Raw genomic sequence first — 19,595 nt, forward strand, 5'->3', positions numbered from 1 at the left:
AAGGATTGCCAGTAACAACCAGAAGCTAGAACAGAAGCTTCCAGAAATTCTTCCTAGAGCCTTCAGAGGGAGCATGACCCTGCTGATTTTGGACTTTGAGCAACCCTAACTGTGACAGAATACATTTCTGCTGTTTTAAGCCACCCAGTTTGTGGCAATTGGTTACAGCAGCTCCAGGAATTAATACAAAGGTCCACAAAATTTTAAGAGTTTAAGAAATCATGACAATTTGCTGGATTTTTCTAAAACAAGATAGGGCAGTTTTCTGCTACCCCTTCAAACCCATTCTGCCATCTTCCACAGCAGGTGCATTTCAGATGGGCAAACAGAGGGCCAGTTAGAGATTGCATTTCCCAGAGTCCCTTTGGGCTGGGCACGGCCACCATCCTAGGTTCTCCCTAAGAACTGGATATGTAACTCCCATGTCACTTAAAAGGAAATGAAGGAAGCTGCTTGCCCAGATGTCCTCTCTCTCTCTTCCCATGGATTGGAACCTGCATGAGACCATGACCCAACTCCAACCATGGGGGAAGGGCCATCTTTGGAGGCAGGGCCCTGGAGCTCATGAGCTGGGCATCCCTAGCAGCCTCCATTGGCTCAAACCCCACAGATGAGAGAAGCAAATCTCTTCCTCACAGATGCCACTGTGTTCTTGGGTCTCTTTGCTACAGCAGTTTTTAGGCTTTATCCTAAAAAATGCATCTGATTATGAAGTAACTCTTATTTACAGTTTAGAACAACCAAAGGTTAGATCCAGAAGAGTTTCAAGAAACTGTATCTCTCCCTGGATAAGGACTCAGAAACTTTAGGGGCTGAGAGCTTTTAGGTGATGGGTTCCAAGTCAACCGACCAATGAGAAGCAGAATAGAGCACAGTGCTCAGGTCAGTAGCCTCTGAGTCTGCCCACAGACGCACAAGACACCTCAGCAGTACCACCAGCATCACTGAGAAGTGTCACTAAGGCCAGACTGAATTTTTCAGCTATGAATAAGAGCACGTCGGTCTCCTGCTCAAATTCCCTCCATGGCTCATAAGGTCTTCCAGGACCCAGCCCACCTGGTTCTCCACCTCACATCCTCTGCCCTCTGCCTGGCCTAGGTCACTCCTCTACACTGGCCTTCTTGGAGTTTTCTTTAAAGCACTGAGCTTGCTCTGGTCCTAAGTCCTTTATGTTTATGACTCCCCCTGCCTGGTTCAGTTTTCCTCCTGATCCCTCCGTCACAACCACTCCTATCTCCGCTCACAGGCCACTTCCTCCCAGGATGCCCCCTGACCAGCTCATCCAGAATTGTGTTCCCTGTCCCATCCTTCACTTTACTTTTACTTTTCTTCACAGTATTTCTCTTCTGACAGTATATCAGATGATTGTCGGGTGCCTTTCCAACAATGTCAGCTCTTACAGGCAGGAACTTCGTATTCTTTATTTACCTCTGTGCTTTTAAGTGCTTAGAATGGTCCTTGGCACAAAGGAGGAGCTTGAGAAAATTTGTTCAGTCAATGAAGATGGCTCCCAAAAGCCATGTGTCTAGTTTACTGACTGTGACCCCAAAGCGTAGTCCTCCAGAAATGTGCAGAGGGCCCAAGGGGAATACAGATGGTGAGACAAGTGCTAAATGAGATGGTTTAAAAGCACAGGAAAGGTTTGTGCAGGTGAGGAGAAACCGGAAGGCTCCATACAGTGAGATGGGGAGAGAACACACACCGACCCCAGCACCCACAGCAGAGGTCAGGCAATCAATAGCAAAGTTAAAATGGCCCTTTTAAACACCTCTGATAAAATCAATTTGGTCATTACCGGAGCCGAACATGGGGCACGTCGGCCTCATCTGTTAGCAAGATCTTTATGATCTTGTTAACGGATCCCGACATAGAAGCTGTAAAGGTTATAACCCAACTTGTAAAGCTAATCTCACATTGGCTGTGGGATAATAAAGAACCTACAGAAAAATTCCCACTTAGCCATATGCTACAGCAAGAAGTAAGGGTTTGTGTGGCTAACAGTTTAACTCTCCCACTGCCGAGATGGAGGGAGCTATTGTGGAAGCAATGGTTTCAGTACTCAGGGTCCTCAGATACAACAGCTTAGAGGCTGGGTTTAACAATCTCCCTTCTATTCAAAGTGACTTAAAAATAAAAGCCAGGATGCTACTACCACTGAATTATGCTGGGATCAAGAAGAAATAGCAACTTGGCAAAAGACTCTTTGCCCAACTTAGTTTTTTTTTTTTCCCCCTAAGATAGTTCTGTTTTGGGAAGCAGCTATTTAACACAGGGAGCCCAGCCTGGTACTCTGTGATGACCTAGAAGGGTGGGATGGCGAGGAGCAAGTGAGCTTAGGAGGGAGGGGGAAAATGTGCGGTTATGGCTGATTCCCACTGTTGTGCAGCAGAAACCAATGCAACATTGTAAAGTATTTGCTGATAAAAAATAAAAACAGGAAAGAAAATAAAATCACACTATTTAACTGGTTAAAGAAAAGATAGCTCTGTTTTATATTTGTATATCCCTAAGTTTAAACCCTTGTATTATTATTATTTTATATATGAGTTTGGGGGCATTCTTAAATAATGCAGCCTCACTTCTTGATTCATACCTTCCTGGACCATATGGTCCAGGGCATGTCTATGGGAATAGTACAGAAAGGGAAAAACCAGTTTGCGCCACACAGCAGGTCCAGAAAACACAACAAAATATCACAAAACCTTTCTGAGTGGCCTTGAAAAGGAAACAAGGGGGAATGTGAGTGCACCAGGCATTTAGTTGCTACTGAACATGAAATATGTAGGGAAGATATGATACAATGTCTGAAATTTGATTTAAAATGCTTCAGCAAAGAAAAAAGGGACAGATAAAGCAAGTGTGGCAAATCTTAAGTGTTGAATCTGAGTGTTGGGTATATCAGAGTTCATTGCACTGTTGCCTTTGTTTATGCATGTTTGAAGTGTCCATAATCAGTTCAGTTCAGTCGCTCAGTAGTGTCCGACTCTTTGCGACCCCATGAATCACAGCACGCCAGGCCTCCCTGTCCATCACCAACTCCCGGAGTTCACTCAAACTCATGTCCATTGAGTCGGTGATGCCATCCAGCCATCTCATTCTCGGTCGTCCCCGTCTCCTCCCACCCCCAATCCTTCCCAGCATCAGAGTCTTTTCCAGTGAGTGTCCATAATAAAACAGTCCTTATTGATGGAAAACTTTAAACAGTGGCTCTTTCTCCCTCACACAGAGTTTGTGAGTTACTTTGCCTGTGCAGGTGGATATGTAGCAGTCATATTTCCTCAACAGGTAGAGTGTGTTACTAGAGCAGTTTTCACGCTTTGGAGAGCAGATACCTACATAATATTTACTTATTTACTGAGTTATTCATTTATGTTCTTATGAAAAGGAACATGTCATCACTTTTGTTCCTCCTCTTTAATTCTCATTTACAATGAGGTCTTAGTTTTTCCAATCATGACATTCTCAACCATGATACATTGTAGGAACATACCCTCATTGGTTGATGAGGGAATATTGGAATGCATTAAACCACATGAAGGAAGCACTCAGTAGAACATAAACCAGGAGACCTGACTTTGAGCCCCACCATCCCTTTGCTCTCAGCAGGCCACATTTTCTTGGTTGGATGAGTCCCATTGGTGGCATATGATAGCAGCCCACCCTTCAAAGCTGGCCAGCTAAACTACACACAGACCTAAATAGAATCAGAAGTCTCTTGGTTGATGATCCTAAACAAAAAACCTGAGAAATCCTGGCAACCCTATTAAGTGGTTCTTTTAAGGTAAACGGCTGTCTCCAACTTGCAGTTCAGCCTCTCTGTAGGTAATTTCTTTTTCTTTTTATTTATTTTTGTAACTGAAGGATAAATGCTTTACATAATTTTGTTGTTTTCTGTCAAACCTCAACATGAATCAGCCATAGGTATACATATATCCCCTCCCTTTAGAACCTTCCTCCCATCTCCTGCCCCATCCCACCCCTTTAGGTTGATACAGAGATCCTGTTTGAGTTTCCTTAGCCATACAGCAAATTTCTGTTGGCTAGCTATTTTACATATGATAATGTAAGTTTCCATGTTACTTTTTCCATACATCTCACCCTCTCCTCCCCTCTCCCCATGTCTATAAGCCTATTCCCTATGCCTGTTTCTCTACTGCTGCCCTGTATATAAGTTCTTCAGTAGCATTCTTCTAGATTCTGCATATATGTGTTAGAATACAATATTTATCTTTCTCTTTCTGACTCACTTCACTCTGTATAATAGGTTCTAGGTTCACCCACCTTTGAATCAGACCTGATTCAAAGGCATTCGTTTTTATGGCTGAGAAACCTGTATGCAGGTCAGGAAGCAACAGTTAGAACTGGACATGGAACAACAGACTGGTTCCAAATAGGAAAAGGTGTACGTCAAGGTTGTATATTGTCACCTTGCTTATTTAACTTATATGCAGAGTACATCATGAGGAACGCTGGGCTGGAAGAAGCACAAGCTGGAATCAAGATTGCTGGGAGAAATATCAATAACCTCAGATATGCAGATGACACTACCCTTATGGCAGAAAGTGAAGAGGAACTCAAAAGCCTCTTGATGAAAGTGAAAGAGGAGAGTGAAAAGGTGGGCTTGAAGCTCAACATTCAGAAAACAAAGATCATGGCATCTGGTCCCATCACTTCATGGGAAATAGATGGAAAAACAGTGGAAACAGTGTCAGACTTTATTTTTTTGGGCTCCAAAATCACTGCGGATGCTGATTGCAGCCATGAAATTAAAAGACGCTTGCTCCTTGGAAGGAAAGTTATGACCAACCTTGATAGTATATTAAAAAGCAGAGACATTACTTTGCCAACCAAGGTCCGTCTAGTCAAGGCAATGGTTTTTCCCGTGGTCATGTATGGATGTGAGAGTTGGACTGTGAAGAAGGCTGATCGCCGAAGAATCGATGCTTTTGAACTGTGGTGTTGGAGAAGACTCTTGAGAGTCCCTTATACTGCAAGGAGATCCAACCAGTCTATTCTGAAGGAGATCAATCCTGGATGTTCATTGGAGGGACTGATGCTAAAGCTGAAACTGCAATACTTTGGCCACCTCATGCGACGAGTTGACTCACTGGAAAAGACTCTGATGCTGGGAAAGGTTGGGGGCAGGAGGAGAAGGGGACGACGGAGAATGAGATGGCTGGATGGCATCACCGACTCTGTGGACATGAGTTTGAGTGTCCTCCGGGAGTTGGTGATGGACAGGGAGGCCTGGCGTGCTGTGATTCATGGGGTCGCGGAGAGTCGGACACGACTGAGCAACTGAACTGAACTGAACTGAATATTCTATTGTGTATATGGACCACAACTTCTTTATCCATTCATCTGTTGATGGACATCTAGGTTGCTTCCATGTTCTAGCTATTGCAAATTGTGCTGCAATGAACAATGGAATATATGTGCCTTTTTCAATTTTGGTTTCCTCAGGGTATATGCCTAGGAGTGGGATTGCCAGGCCATATGGTGGTTTTATTCCTAGCTTTCTAAGGAATCTCCATACTGTCTTCCATAGTGGCTGTATCAATTTACATTCCCACCAAAAGTGCAAGAGTGTCCCCTTTTCTTCACATCCTCTTCAGCATTTATTGTTTGTAGACTTTTTGATGATGGCCATTCTGACTGGTGTGAGGCAATATTTCATCATAATTTTGATGTGCGTTTCTCTAATAATGAGCAATGTTGAGCATCTTTTCATGTGTTTGTTGGTCATCTGTATGTCTTCTTTGGGGAAATGTCTGTTTAGGTCTTGTTCCCACTTTTTGATTGAGTTGTTTGCTTTTCTGGCATTGAGTTGTATGAGCTGCTTGTATATTTTGGAAATTAATCCTTTGTCAGTTGTTTCATTTACTATTATTTTCTCCCATTCTGAGAGTTGTCTTTTCACCTGGCTTATAGTTTCCTTTTCTGTGCAAAAGCTTTTAAGTTTAATCAGGTCCCACTTGCTTACTTTTGTTTTTATTTCCGTTACTCTAGGAGGTGGGTCATAGAGGATCTTGCTTTGATTTATGTCATTGAGTGTTCTGCCTATGTTTTACTCTAAGAGTTATATATTTTCTGGTCTTACATTTAGGTCTTTAATCCATTTTGAATTTATCTTTGTATATGGTGTTAGGAAGTGTTCTAATTTCATTGCTTTACATGTAGCTGTTCAGTTTTCCCAGCACCATTTATTAAAGAGGCTGTTTTTGCCCATTGTATATTGTTGCCTCCTTTGTCAAAAACAAGGTACCCATAGGTGCATGGGTTTATTTCTGGGCTTTCTATCTTGTTCCATTGGTCTATTTTTCTGTTTCTCTGCCAGTACCATAGTGCCTTGATGTCTGTGGCTTTGTAGTATAATCTGAAGTCAGGAAGGTTGATTCCTCCTGCTCTATTCTTCTTTCTCAAGACTGCTTTGGCTATTCGGGGTCTTTTGTGTTTCCATACGAATTGTGAAATTTTTTGTTCTAGTTCTGTGAAAAATGCCATTGGTAATTTGATAGGGATCGCATGGAATCTGTAGATTGCATTTGGTAGTATAATCATTTTCACAATATTGATTCTTCCTAGCCAGGATTATGGAATATTTCTCCATTTATGTCATCTTTGATTTCTTTTATTAGTGTCTTATAATTTTCTGTGTACAGTTCTTTTGTCTCCTTAGGTAAGTTTATTCCTAGATAAATAATTATTTTTGTTGCAACAGTGAACGGGATTGATTCCTTAATTTCTCTTTCCGATTTTTCATTGTTAGTGTATAGAAATGCAAGTGATTTCTGTGTATTAATTTTGTATCCTGCAACTTTGCTAAATTCACTGATTAGTTCTAATAATTTTCTGATACTATCTTTAGGGTCTTCTATGTACAGTATCATGTCATCTGCAAACAGTGAGAGCTTTACTTCTTTTCCGATCTGGATCCTTTTATTTTTCTTCTCTGATTGCTGTAGCTAGAACTTCCAGAACTATGTTGAATAATAGTGGTGAAAGTGGACACCCTTGTCTTGGTCCTGATCTTAGGGGAAATGCTTTCAGTTTTTCACCATTGAGAATAATGTTTGCTCTAGGCTTATCATATATGGCCTTTACTATGTTGAGGTAGGTTCCTTCTATGCCCATTTTTTGAAGAGTTTTAATCATAAATGGGTGCTGAATTTTGTCAAAGGCTTTTTTCTGCATCTATTGAGATCATCATATGATTTTTATCTTTCAATTTGTAAATATGGTGTATCACACTGATTGATTTGCATATATTGAAGAATCTTTGCATTCCTGGAATAAACCCAACTTGATCATGGTGTATGAGCTCTTTGATGTGTTGCTGAATTCTGTTTGCTAAAATTTTGGTAAGGATTTTTGCATCTGTGTTCATCAGTGATATTGGCCTGTAGTTTCCTTTTTTTGGTTTGTCTTTGTCTGGTTTTGGTGTCAGGGTAATGGTGGCCTCGTAGAATGAGTTTGGAAGTCTTCCTTCCTCTGCAATTTTTTGACAGAGTTTTAGAAGGATAGGCATTAGCTGTTCTCTAAATGTTTGATAGAATTCTCCTGTGAAGCCATCTGGTCCTGGGCTTTTGTTTTCTGGGAGATTTTTCATCACAGATTCAATTTCAGTGCTTGTAATGGGGTTGCTCATAATTTCTATTTCTTCGTGGTTCAGTCTTGGAAGATTGAACTTTTCTAAGAATCTGTCCATTTCTTCCAGGTTATCCATTTTATTGCCATATAGTCATTCATAATAGTCTATTATAATCCTTTGCATTGCTGTATTGTCTGTTGTAACCTCTCCTTTTTTGTTTCTAATTTCTAATCTAACCAAATTGGATTGATTCTTTTCTCATTTTTCTTGATGAGTCTGGCTAAAGGTTTGTCAATTTTGTCTATCTTCTCAAAGAACCAGCTTTTAGTTTTATTAATCTTTACTCTTGTTTCTTTCTTTTTCATTTATTTCTGCTTGGATCTTTATGATTTCTTTCCTTCTGCTAATTTTGTTTTTTGTTTTGTTTTTGTTCTTTTTCCACTTGTTTTAGGTGTAAAGTTAGGTTGTCTATGTGATGCTTTTCTTGTTTCTTGAGGTAGGCTTGTATTGCTATAAACTTCCCTCTTAGAACTGCTTTTGCTGCATCCCATTACTTTGCCAACCAAGGTCCGTCTAGTCAAGGCTATGGTTTTTCCCGTGGTCATGTATGGATGTGAGAGTTGGACTGTGAAGAAAGCTGAGCACCGAAGAATTGATGCTTTTGAACTGTGGTGCTGGAGAAGACTCTTGGGAGTCCCTTGGACTGCAAGGAGATCCAACCAGTCCATTCTAAAGGAGATCAACCCTGGGTGTTCATTGGAGGGACTGATGCTAAAGTGATGCTAAAGCTGAAACTCCAATACTTTGGCCACCTCATGTGACGAGTTGACTCACTGGAAAAGAGTCTGATGCTGGGAGGGATTGGGGGTGGGAGGAGAAGGGGATGACAGAGAATGAGATGGCTGGATGGCATCACTGACTCGATGGACATGAGTTTGAGTGAACTCCGGGAGTTGGTGATGGACAGGGAGGCCTAGCGTGGTGTGATTCATGGGGTCGCAAAGAGTCGGACATGACTGAGCGACTGAATTGAACTGAACTGATAGGTTTTGAGTTGTCGTGTTTTCATTGTCATTTTGTTTCTAGAAATTTTTTTATTTCCCTTTTGATTTCTTCAGTAACCTGTTGGTTATTTAGAAACATGTTGTTTAATCTCCATGTGTCTGTGTTTCTTACAGTTTTTTTCCTTGTAATTGATACCTAGTCTCATAGCGTTGTGGTCAGAAAAGATGCTTGATATGATTTCAATTTTCTTAAATTTACTGCGGTTTGATTTGTGACCCAAGACGTGGTCTATCCTGGGGAATGTTCCATGTGCACTTGAGAAGAAGGTGTATTCTTCTGCCTTTGGATGGAATGTCCTGAAGATATCAATGAGATCCATCTCATCTAATGTGTCATTTAAGATTGTGTTTCCTTATTAATTTTCTGTTTTGATGATCTGTCCATTGGTGTGAGTGGGGAGTTAAAGTCTCCTACTATTATTGTGTTACTGTCAGGTTCTCCTTTTACGTCTGTTAATGTTTGTCTTATGTATTGAGGTGCTCCTATGTTGGGTGCATAGATATTTACAATTGTTATGTCTTCCTCTTAGATTGATGCCTTGATCATTATGTAGTGTCCTTCCTTATCTCTTGTAACCTTCTTTATTTTAAGGTCTATTTGTCTGATATGAGGATTGCTACTTCAGCTTTCTTTTGCTTCCCATTTGCATGGACTATATTTTTCCATCCTCTCAATTAAAGTTTAAATGTTTCTTTAGGTCTGAAGTGAGTTTCTTGTAGACAGAATATATATGGGTCTTGTTTTTGTATCCATTCAGCCAGTCTGTGTCTTTTGGTTGGAGCATTTAATCTATTTATATTTAAAGTGATTATTGAGATATATGTTCCTATTGCCATTTTCTTAATTGTTTGGTGTTGATTTTGTAGATCTTTTTTCTTCTTTTCTATTTCTTGACTATGTAAGTCCCTTTAATATTTGTTGTAAAGCTGGTTTGGTGGTAATGAATTCTCTTAACTTCTGCTTTTCTGAAAAGCTTTTTACTTCTCCATCAATTTTGAATGAAATCCTTTCCAGATACAGTAATCTTGGTTGTAGATTTTTCTCTTTCAGTACTTTAAATATATCCTGCCATTCCCTTATGGCCTGCAGTTTCTGCTAAAGATCAGCTGTTAAGTGTATTGGGTTTCCCTTGTATGTTACTTGTTGCTTTTCCCTTGCTGTTTTTAATATTCTTTCTTTGTGTTTAGTCTTTGTTAGTTTTATTAGTATGTGTCTTGGCATGTTTCTCCTTGGGTTTATCCTGTATGGGACTCTTTGTGCCTCTTAGACTTGATTGACTATTTCCTTTTCCATGTTGGGGAAATTTTCAACTATAATCTCTTCAAAAATTTTCTCATATCCTTTCTTTTTCTCTTCTTCTTCTGGGACCCCTATAATTCGAATGTTGGTGCATTTGATATTGTCCCAGAGGTCTCTGAGACTATTCTCAGTTCTTTTCATTCTTTTTACTTTATTCTGCTCTTCAGAAGGTATTTCCTCCATTTTATCTTCCAGCTCACTGATTTGTTCTTCTCCTTCAGATATTCTGCTGTTGATTCCTTTTGGAATATTTTCAATTTTAGTAACTGTGTTGTCTCTGTTTATTCTATAATTCTTCTAGGTCTTTGTTAATTGATTCTTGTATTTTCTCCATTTTGTTTTCAAGGTTTTTGATCATCTTTACTATCATTATTCTGAATTATTTTTCAGGTAGTTTGACTATTTCCTCTTCATTTATTTGGACTTCTGTGTTTCTAGTTTGTTCCTTCATTTGTGTAGTATTTCTCTGCCTTTTCATTATTTTTTTTTAACTTACTGTATTTGAGGTCTCCTTTTCCCAGGCTTCAAGTTTGAATTCTTTCTTCCTTTTGGTTTCTATCCTCATAAGGTTGGTCTAGTGGTTTGTGTAAGCTTTGTATAGGGTGAAATTTGTGCTGAGTTTTTGTTTGTTTTTCCTCTGATGGGTAAGGCTGAGTGAGATGGTAATCCTGTCTGCTGATGATTTGGTTTGTATTTTTGTTTTCTTTATTGTTTAGATTAGATGAGGAGTCCTGTACAGGGTGCATGTGGTTGGGTGATGCTGGGTCTTGTATTGAAGTGGTTTTGTTTGTGTGAATTCTCACTATTTGATACTCCTTAGGGTTAGTTCTCTGGTAGTCTAGGGTCTTAGAGTCAGTGCTCCCACTCCAAAGGCTCAGGGCTTGATCTCTGCAGATGTCACTGAGTCCCTTTCACCTCCCTTCAGCATGAAGACATCAAGTGGAAATGGCACAAGTTTGTGAAGCAAGAGGCTGACAAGCAGGAAGCACAACTGAGCCTGAGCTTTGTTTAACCTTGGTGGGGACCTCAACATGGTCCCTTCGTCTGTGCGAGTGGGATATCTTTTTTAAAAATTTATTTTATTGAAGTATACTTGATTTACAATGTTGTGTTAATTTCTGCTATACAGCAAAGCAATTCATATATATGTGTGTGTTCTTTTTTCATATTCTTTTCTGTTATGGTTTATTATAAGATATTGACTATAGTTCCCTGTGCTATACAGTAGGACCTTGTTGTTTATCCACTCTATATGTAATAGTTTGTATCTGCTAATGCCAAACTCCCAACCCATCCCTCCCCCACCTCCTCCTCCTCCTTTGGACCACAAGTCTGTTCTGTGTGCCTCTCTGCAGGTAATTTCAGTTCATCATCTAGAATAGCAATCTGATCCTCATTTAACAGGATGGAGCAATCTCCATGAGGATTTTTTCTCTTTTTTTTCTTTTCTGAGTCCTACATTTTTAAAAACTCATTTGAAGATTATTCAAGGGCAACTTGCAGTTTGCTGTTGTAACAATGTATTCACTCGTGTACACTGGACAGCAGATTTTCCACCCATCTTCTGATTCCCTCACCTCCCTCTGTGAAGTAAGTAGTGAGGATATTGTTAGACCATTTTTTTCTGAGAGAAAATAGTGTCAGAAAAATGGAGGGGCATGTTCAAGGTCAACTGGTCTCTGTGCGGTAGAGCTGGGGCCAGAGCTCAGCCATGTGATGTTTTCAGTGGTCCATGCAATTATTCCTTCGTCTGGTTGAATCCTTTAAGGGCTCCTCCCGTGTCCACATGAAAAGCCAAAAAGCATCCAGCAAACGGCGTCAGAGACACACATCTGAATCCTGGCTCCAGGAGCTCCCTGTGTTCTCCCATCATCCATACCAGTGCTAACTTTTTCACGACTAGGCTTTCTGGCTTTACAGTCTGACTGTCCTCCCTCATTCTGTACAGTTAGGATTGGCTTAACCAGAGTTTAGATTGCTTACTCATGCATAAGCGGGTGCCCCTTGTTCTACTCCCTGTATCTGTGAACAAGATGGAGGAGCCTTGCCCAAGTCTCTGGGGCCCTCCTTGCTGCGAGGGGGAGAGATGGGACCCCTCAGATATTTTATTATCCAAATGCATGGGGATCCACTCTGCCACATACAGGCCTCTGCTCTGCTCTCTGCCCTTCCAACCCACAATATTAAAACAGCACTCTCAAGGCCTTTATGAGCTCAGAAATCAACCCATATCCAGTGACATAGCTTTGTTATCTCTGATTTCAGAACTGTCACTTATTTGGTCCCAGAACCAAATGAAAATGTGAAACTATTTGAACATCTAATAAATAGACAACATATGGACAAACAGATCTTTCAGCTCAAAATGGAATTTGCTGAAGTATGAAGCTTCAGACTTGTTATCTACACAACCTGGCTGACTGGATGATTGTTCTCTCCCAGACCATGTTGTCAGGTACTAAGTTAGGTGATGGGGATACAGCAAGACAGCAATGATCCCTGTACTCAATGGTCCTTAGGAGGAGATGCCTACAATATGGGAATATCAGCCCAAGCCGCAACCAGTGGCCCAAATTCCATTCTGGTCATTCATTTCACATCAGTCCCATTCATGCTCCTGGAGGTCATTTCTTCTCCCCAGGGAAGTCCAATGACTGCTCTTCACGACCATGAACTTCAAGAACAGAAAGTGTTTGGGAGGAGGGCATTGAAAAATGCAGGTTATGTTAAATTAGCCCAGCCCTCAGCACATTCCTTTTGCATTGTTGGTCACTTGAGGGCCTATTGACTTTTTTTAGGGCCATCAAAGAATATACACAACAGGGACTTCTTCCTGCTTATATACTTTCCCTACAAACATCTTTGGTTTTATTTTGTATTTTAAAAGATTCTTATACATGATCTAAATATTCCAAATAATTCCTGCAATTGTTATATGATGAACATACCTGATCTGAGTGTTCTTTATTTATACCAATCAAGCCTGTGCCTCAATTTTCAAAGTTGCAGAACAAATAAAACAAGCCATTTTCCTGTTGCCACTGTGGGATGTCAATATGTCACGCGGCTTTAAACTTAGACATCAGGAACCTTTCAGCCAATTTAACATCTTCCTGACTGTTACTATTTTTTCCCCACTAGTCATGCTTGGTATCACTTACTGAAGGGTGATTTCCATATGGCTATAAAAAACATACTAAAGAAGCAGGTAAACTTTCAGGATTTTAGTTTGAGCAAATGAAAGGAAAGTGACTAATCAGAGTGAATGTGACTCAGTAAGGAACATCCACAGCAGAATGAATCAGCCTCAGACAGCGTCTGGTACAAAGTGCTACTTCTTCTACGACCACCATGTCTCAGATAAAGTACCAAGCTGCAGAGAAATCCGACAGCACTTCTAAGCTGACGTGAGTCTTATTACTATTATATATTATGCTGAAACTCTGAGGCTTCCAGTAAGTCATCATTTGATATAGTTGGAACAATGACAGTCAAATCCCGCCACAAGTGGCACTGTCAACTTTTCTGTGAGGACTACCTTCTCCTCACAGTGACATTCAAAGTACAGAATCTTCATCTAAAGGAACTGTCCTATCTGCTCGCTAATGGGAACAATTCATTTAACCTGCTCTGGAAGTAGAGCCAAGGAATAGAGTGATATGTACACGATCCAGGGGGAATCGGCACCCCCAGCCGGCCCTGCCCACCATCTGATTCACTGATGAGAGTTCTACTTCCTTTCCACTTAGGCTGACTTATAAACAAACAAAAAAAGGACATTCCAGAAAAATTCAGTTACCTATTAGCCAAATCCTCTCAAGCGGCTGGCTTGTATTAGCTATTAACTTCCTAATTCCAGAAGATGAGGAACAGGAGGCCCACATTTCTCTGGTTTTGTATCATTTTAATGCCTCTTTCACTTTCCCTTCTCCCTGCCTTTCGCCCACCTCAAGGCCACGTGTGTCTCTGACAGGCTACAGAGCACAGATTCCTCATCTATTTTAATGACGGGGGATGGCCGTGCTTTCACGGCAGTGCATCCTGGCTTCCTAAAATCCTCACTTTTCAGGACCCTCGCTCACTGCCACTGACCCTCTCACCAGGCTACATTTGCAGAGCCAAGATTCCAGAAACAGCCCCCACAATCATTAATGTATTAAACCGCTGTCCCAAAATGACTAAATGCATTATTTGTGCTGCAGGAGAAAATGCTGAGGGGAAGCAAGAGCAAAAGCAAAGGACCTGATTTTCCTAAACTGGAGATGGCCTCGGAGGCATTTATATTTTGAAGGACACAGTAGCAATTCTTCTGATCATTTTTTTGGTAGGTTTTCTTTTTAATATAAATTTTTATTAGAGTATAGTTACTTCACAATATTGTGTTAGTTTCTGCTTTTCAGCACGGTGAATCAGCTATATGTATACATATATCCCCTCTCTTTTGGATTTCCTTCCCATTTAGGTCACCACAGAGCACTGAGTAGCATTCCCTGGGCTATACTGTAGGTTCTCGTTAGTTATCTATTTTACACATAGTATCAATAGTGTATACATGTCAATCCCAATCTCCCAATTCATCCCCCACCCCATCGCCTGCTTTCCTCTCTGGTGCCCATGCATTTGTTCTCTATACCTGTCTCTTTCTGCTTTGCAAATAAGTTCATCTACCATTTCTCTATATTCCACATCTATGTGACACTATACAATATTTGTTTTTCTCTTTTTGACTTACTTCACTCTGCATGACAGTCTTCTAATCATTTTTAAATCAATGAGTGTGAGATGGTCCTTTCCTTAAACTGATACTATAGAGAAACAATGTCTGCATTTAATCTGGGAAACAGAGAAACTGTTTCCTGAAGCTCTAAATGGTTTTACAGGGGACAAAAAGTGAGGGTCTGATGTCTAAAAGGAGACTTATGCTCACATTTCACTCTTGACTGGCTGAGATGATAAACAGGGGGAGAGATTTCTGAGCTACAATGAATGAAACACAACTCCAGCTGGGATGGATTCCTTTTTGTAGGATTTTGAGCAATTTCTGAATCACAAATTTTACCTCTAGTTAGGACCTCCTTAAAAGATAACTAAATGCCACGCCAGTTGCAACAACAAATATCTACAGAGCTACATAAACCCCAACATACTGCTTTTCCAAAAACCACCAGCCTAGGGACTTCCCTACAGTGGGTAAGAATCCTCCTGCCAATTCAGGGGACATGGGTTTTATACCTGGTCTGGAAAGATTCTGCATGCCTCAGAGGAACTAAGCCCATGTGCCACAACTACTGAGCCTGCATGCTTCTACCACTGAAGCCAGTGAGCCTAGGGCCTGTTCTCCATAGCAAGAGAAATCAACACAAGGAAAGAAGTTTGTGTACCACAATGAAGAGGAGCCCTAGCTCACTACAACTCGAGAAGACCCATCTTCAGCAACGAAGACCCAGTTCAATCAAAAAAAGAAAAAACACCAAAGAACTCCAAGTTAGATGCTCTGTGTCCTATACGGCTGCCCAAATGAGGCCTGCCTTCACCCCAATCTCCTAATCACAGCAAAAACCCCAAATTGGATCCTTTCTACGGATCTGTTACACAGTGGATATTAAAAGCAAACAAGGTATCATCTAACTATCTGTCCTCATGCCTAAACATGCAGAGTTGTCCCTCCTTCTAGAAAAACTGGTGGGCTCCTATTTAACTTTCTGCTCCCCAACACTAGAAAGTTCAGAGCCACTCACACACTGTAGAGTTTCCACCTGCCCTGAAACAAATAAGGCTTGGTTTTGTGTTAATGCAACCAGATCTTCTGCTCAGTACAATCTGGGGTCTAGGGTGACCCTGAAGAGACATCAATTTCTCATTTTTACACTTTGTTCCAATTTCATGGTTATTTTTGTTATTGCAAAATCCAGTGCTTTATGATAAATTTATAGAGTGCCTAGGGGGATAGCCATTCATATTGTATAGCATCTCATTCACGGTTCCTCCGGGATGGAAATGCGGAGTTGTACCTCTCAGTCAGCCAACAACTCTCCCCTGTGAAGTTCCTGTCTGACGGGACAAATGAGGCTCCTGTGGGATTCTGCACGCACGCAGAACATGAAAGGCGACAACGTGAACGTGGTGCCACTCCACTCCTGAAGTCGGATCACCCAGGCAAGCTGGAAAAAGCTCCTGTGTTCGTACTCATGAAATGATTATGTATTTTATTGTAGAACTGGTAAAAGTATCGATCTCAAGTGATTTTTTACATACTTGACCTACTGAAATTGATGTGTTGTCCTTCTTCTTTCTTTCCAGAAGTGTCAGCAGCCACAGTCCTATACCAAGGAGGGGAGAATGCCATAGGAGCAGCAGACCAGCACTGCATGTCGGGGATGATTTGAAAACAAAGAGCCCAGCTAGATGCTGGCTTGCTTTTGATTTTTACCATGGGCTGACAATTCTAAACAATGTCAGTGATAAAATATTCCTTCCCCAGGGCCAGCCACTCTCATCACCTGCCCCTGTTTGATATGCCACTGGGAAAGCCTTCCAGTATTTTCTTGAGATCCATCATCATTTAAAAGCATAACAGTAATGTACACTTACTGTAGAATATCTGGACAGGTTTTTAAAGATTTAAGGAGAAAATTAAAATCCTATTAACTCAACCACTTATTAATAATCATAGTCCTTTATGCCAATTCCTTTTTTTGTTATTAAAAATAATTCTACTCTAAGTATCCTTGTTACATGTATCTTTATTAATGTATGATTTTTTTTTAAAAAAAGAAAGTTCTTGAAAGCCTAACTTTTAAAAAGAAATGAATATATATCATTAAGATATCCTGTGGAAAAATGTTCATCAATTTATAATTCCTAGAGTATAGTACACAGAACATCATCATCAAAAAGAAATTGATACTCAGTTGGCTAAAAAGGTATCTCCTCTTAATTTATATGTTTGTTTACTTATGAAATTGCTTTGTCTAAGATTGTTGATTTTTATATTCCTCTTTCACTAGTTACCTGTTCATAATTTCTGCTTACTTTTGTATTGTAGTATTACTTACCAATTTATAATTCTGCAAAGTTAATCATATATTGTTTATTTTTCTAAATTTTGTTTCAGTTCAGTTGCTCAGTTGTGTCCGACTCTTTGCGACCCCATGGACTGCAGCATGCCAGGCTTCCCGGTCCGTCACCAACTCCCGGAGTTTGCTCAAACTCGTGTCCATTGAGTTGGTGATAACATCCAACCATCTCATCCTCTGTCGTCCCCTTCTCCTCCTGCCTTCAATCTTTCCCAGCATCAGAGTCTTATCAAATGACTCAGTTCTTCACATCAGGTGGCCAAATTATTGGAGCTTTAGCTGCAGCATCATCCCTTCCAATGAATATTCAGGACTGATTTCCTTTATGATTAATTGGCTTGATCTCCTTGCCATCCAAGGGACTCTCAAGTGTCTTTGTTTGGGTTATTGCTTTTTTGGATTATTATTTTTACATGTGCAAGTTAAAAATTTTTATTTTATTTAAGGGGATAGAATCAAATATAGGATTCTTTTATTTATAGTTTCTGCCTTTGTTTATATGTCCATAAAGACTTTGTCTATCCCCAAAATATATTTGCCTATATTTTAAAAATTTTATTTATTAAAAAATTTTTAAAAAATTTATTTTGCACTGGGTCTTAATTGTGGCACCTGGGATCTAGTTCCCTGACCAGGGATGAAACCCAGGCCCCCTGCTTTGGAAGCATATAATCTTAGCCACTGGACCACCAGGGAATTCCTTATTTGCCTATATTAAAAAAAAAATAATTACTATTGTGATTGTATTCTTTATAGCTAATTTTAAAATTTAAATGGAATTTATCTATTTAATTTTATCTATAAGACACACTGTTTTTCTTTCTTTAGCTTAAGCTTGTAGATAAATTATTCTACTCCACTTCCTGAGATTTGAGTCTAAACAATACACCAACTATCTTATGTCTTTCTTTGTTCTCCTCCCAAGTGAGATATGTCACTGTGTCTGTTATGTCAGGAAAAAAGTCAGGAATATCAAAAGGCTTAGATCCAAACTCTAGACCAAAAGTTTTATGTATAGAATTTGAGTTAGTTCACTCCTTCCTTAGAAAATGAGGCTAACATTAAGATTTAAAGCATTCATTTCTCAAACTCATTTTCACCAAGAACGCCTGGGCACATGATTTGTGCATAAAAAGGTGATCATAAGGAGAAGCAGAGAACTGTAGCACCAATGTCTAACATTTTCTATAGCAGTGTTAGAAACTTTCGAGTTTCCCTCTTATCTGCAGAATATTTTGGTTTTGCCCCCAGTGAAAATTACTGGTGACATTTTAACAGTTACCAGTAGTTTTCCAAATAGAGCCGATTCCATAAATTAGGCCCATGTGCTTCTTACCCAAGTTTGTTTAGATCAGAATTATATTCCAGAAGCTAAGCGGGCTCCATTCACTGATTTCCCACAGTACATAGAACATGCTGTGACACTCTCGATGCTGTTCCACTAGCTGATCTGCTTTTTGTCCAGGAGGAAAGCCAGGGAGGTCAGAGAGACAGGAAGGACCTTGCAGAGAGGGCTGTCCTGTCCAGATGTGGGAATTGTGCTCATTAGGAGACATGAGGAGGGTGGGTGGCTGGGGAAAGCATACATTTTATGAAAAAAACAAAACAAAAAAAAACAAACTAGAACACGGGAAAAAGTAATGTGCACTCTGGGCATCAAACAGCATTTGAATAACAATTTCCCATTCTATTCAAAAGCATCTAAAATACAACTCTTCTTTATTGTTCCCTTTCGCAAGGACAACTGCCAGCAGAGAGGTAATAGAGAACACGATCTTCAGCAGCAGTGCTTTCCTTAAGGGGAAGTAAAGCCTACAGTAATGGGAGGGAAGCAGGCAGGCTGACCTTGATCCCATCCCACCAAACCTGACATCTTCAGTGTTGCAGAAGCTGGAGGAAGCGGAGCCAACATGATGATGTGTAAGGGACAATTTTTATTCAATTCACAGGGAATTGAAGTCCAAGGGATGTGGGAACTGAGTATAAACTTGTCATTCTCTATTTTGTGTGTATGTGTGAAAGGTCAGCCTAGTAGATAAAGCAAGGAAAAAGTCAGGAATCTTCACTGATACATTTCACCAGCAATAAACATTTTCCTAAAAGAATGCATAATCCAAGGCAGCAAGGAAGTTACTTAATGAAGAAAGGCACCTGGTTTCTCAGCCTTTATAGCTCCCCAAGTATTCCATATTCTCAAAGACCTCTGTGCTTTCTGGTCTTCTGTTTTCTCTGCCAAAAACGCTATACCTTTTTCTTTCCTGGGCTAATTCCCACAAAACCGCCAAAGACTCAGTGCAGACTCCGTTTACCAGCACACTCAGACTCTGCTGCTTGTCTCCTGCACCCAGCTCACCCTTCATCTGGCCTCGGTTTACTGTGCAGCTTGATCGCAGCTCACAGGCACTGGTTAAAGGTTGGGTGGGACATATTTCCTCCACGAGTCTATGAGGCCAGGTGTGGGTCTGCATTTACCTCCAGGAAGGGGTGATTTTTCTTTTTTAAAAAAATTATTTTTGGCTGCACCGGGTCTTCAAGCTGCATGTGGGCTTTCTCTAGCTTCAGCG

General features: G+C 40.3%; 1 protein-coding gene and 1 long non-coding RNA gene across 5 annotated transcripts in view; one reads left to right on the plus strand and one right to left on the minus strand.

Annotated features, from left to right (window-relative positions):
* The window catches only part of LOC148776454 (uncharacterized), a 74,448-nt gene extending 58,057 nt beyond the window's left edge, over positions 1 to 16,391 (plus strand). The window contains exons 2-3 of the long non-coding RNA XR_016038210.1: positions 14,158 to 14,279; positions 16,256 to 16,391. This is a non-coding gene — a long non-coding RNA (uncharacterized LOC148776454). The remainder of the gene's footprint in view (positions 1 to 14,157; positions 14,280 to 16,255) is intronic.
* RORA (RAR related orphan receptor A) overlaps positions 1 to 19,595 on the minus strand; it is an 811,723-nt gene that overhangs the window by 209,781 nt on the left and 582,347 nt on the right. The gene's annotated exons all lie outside the window — the stretch shown is intronic.

Source organism: Moschus berezovskii, chromosome 9, assembly GCF_049115385.1.
Source record: "Moschus berezovskii isolate FMDL1 chromosome 9, NW_MosBer_1.0, whole genome shotgun sequence".
Lineage (NCBI taxonomy): Eukaryota > Metazoa > Chordata > Mammalia > Artiodactyla > Moschidae > Moschus > Moschus berezovskii.